The 1,983-nt window shown below is 51.2% G+C and overlaps 1 protein-coding gene across 4 annotated transcripts in view; it reads left to right on the top strand.

Moving 5' to 3' along the window:
- Window positions 1-179: 179 nt before the first annotated feature.
- Window positions 180-1,983, top strand: part of SIRT5 (sirtuin 5) — a 34,846-nt gene continuing 33,042 nt past the window's right edge. For 2 of the 4 annotated variants that reach the window (XM_029945348.1, XM_029945351.1), the window contains exon 1: window positions 180-356. The gene's annotated coding sequence lies outside the window, so the exon portion shown is untranslated. Of the gene's footprint in view, window positions 357-390; window positions 562-1,983 lie in introns of those variants that run through there. The other 2 variants (XM_029945350.1, XM_029945349.1) reach the window with 2 other exon arrangements.

Below are 1,983 nucleotides of genomic sequence, written 5' to 3'. Positions count from 1 at the left end.
GTCTCCGCGCGGCCCACGGGCTCGGCGACCGTCCCTCAGCTCCCCGCCGGGCGTCCGGGCCCAACACCGACCAAAGCGGACTCCAGGCTCCGCGGGCCGGACCGGGCGGGATAGGGTGGGGGACGGTGCCGGCGGGCGCATGCGCGCTCTCCTCTTCCGGGGCCCAGACGCGCGGGAGAGCGAGGGGGAGGGGAGCGGGCCTCACTTCTTCGGGAGGACCTCCCGAGGCTCCCCGGGCGGGGCGGCGGCCCGTGCGGAGCCCCGAGCCCGGTGTTCGCACAGCCGGCGGGCAGCTGCCGCCCGAGAGACGAGGGAGGGGGCAGGAAGCGAGGTTCAAAATCACGCGGCCGGAGCAGGTGGGCCTGGCGGGCCGCTCTGCCGGGGGAGCCGCAGGGGAGCTCGGAGTGGAGCCAGTGTGGCCACTGCAGCAGCCCGGGTCGCAGATGATGGTGGCCCTGGGCCGCGCTGGGGTGTGAGATCAGGTTCAAGGAGAAGATGCCATAAAGCTTTGCGGGGAGAAGGTGTGGGGAAGGTTCTGGAGCTCAGGCGTGGCTGTGTGAGGTGGGAGCGCCTGTTGGACATGGGAGGCGGGGCGGAAGACCCAGGGAGGTAGGAAAATCTGGAAAGTGTGGTGTCTGGCAGAAGAAGCAAAAGTTTCTTGTAGCAGTGATCAAATAAATGGGTCAGAGGCTGGACGTGGCCAAGTAGGAGGATGTAGACGACCGTTGGGTTTAGCAAGGTGGACGGAGGTCGCTGGTGGCCTTGACAAGAGCCGTTGGTAGAGGGGAGAGGGAGTAAGTGTGCACGTGGGGTCTGATACATTGCACTTTAACTCCTAAAGTTTCCAGAAGTATTTATTTGTGTAAGTTTTTGCAATTCTTTGCATTATACAACTGTATTTTATATCAGTGTTTTTCTCTTGAATTCCTGATATAGCCTTTCATTTATTGTATTTTTCAGAATACACAGGCAGCATAGAGATTTCTTTTCTTCTAATTCAGTAGGTGATTTCCCAAGTCCGGTTAAACAGGGGACTGCCATTCACTCAGAGTAATGTCAGTGTTTGGGGAACCAGTCCTGCACCCAGAAAGTTCCCAATGACTGATGAATGAATTTATTTTCTCCCATGTGGTCTGTTTGTCCACCCTAAAGATAAAAGGCTGAGCAATTGAGTTCTCCATTCTCTGACTCCACACACACACAGCGGTGGCCCATGCTTCTTGGTGGAATTTGCTTTTACACTTGAACAGGGTCGTAAGCTTGTTGAAGGTTAGAGCCACTCCTCACTCTGACAGCCCCCCCTCCACCCCCAAAAAGCAGGTGAATGTTGGCACAGAAGAGGCTTCCAATAAATAGGTTATGGGAGTATCTTGAAAATAGTCGTACATTCTGAGCATTTCCAATCTTGGAAGTAAGTTTCAGGTGGCACTGTTGTATTTAATCTCTACTCTGCACATTCCCTGAAAGATTAGGAGAATATCTTTTAAATTAATGCACAATTTAGCAAAAACAGTTCCCACATTCATTAAAAACATCATGGGAAATGTTCACCAATACAACAGGAAGTACAGTGGGTTTTGTGAGACCAGAAATTATCACTGATTCATTACTTCAGATAGACCATGAGAAACTTCCATTTTGAGATGCCTGGATGGCTCAGTTGGATTCTCGGCTTTGGCTCAGGTCATGATCTCACGGTTTGTGAATTTGAGCCCTGTGTCAGTGTCTGGGCTGTCAGCGCGGGATTCTCTCTCCCTCTTTAACTGCTCTTCCCCCACTAGTTGATTCTCTCTCTCTGTCTCTCTCTCTGTCTCTGTCTCTCTTCCTCCATCTCTCTCCCCCCCATCTCTCTCTGTCTCTCTCAAAATAAGCATTAAAAAAAGGAAATCTTAGATTCTACTAATAATAAGTACGATAAAAGATTTGAAATACAAAGAATATACATGTTTAGAAAGTATTTTAATTGTATTATAGTTTATGACT

Source organism: Suricata suricatta, chromosome 7 (genome assembly GCF_006229205.1).
Source record: "Suricata suricatta isolate VVHF042 chromosome 7, meerkat_22Aug2017_6uvM2_HiC, whole genome shotgun sequence".
NCBI lineage: Eukaryota > Metazoa > Chordata > Mammalia > Carnivora > Herpestidae > Suricata > Suricata suricatta.
Note: the sequence above shows the minus strand (reverse complement) of the source record. Positions and strands in the feature narration are given on the sequence as shown.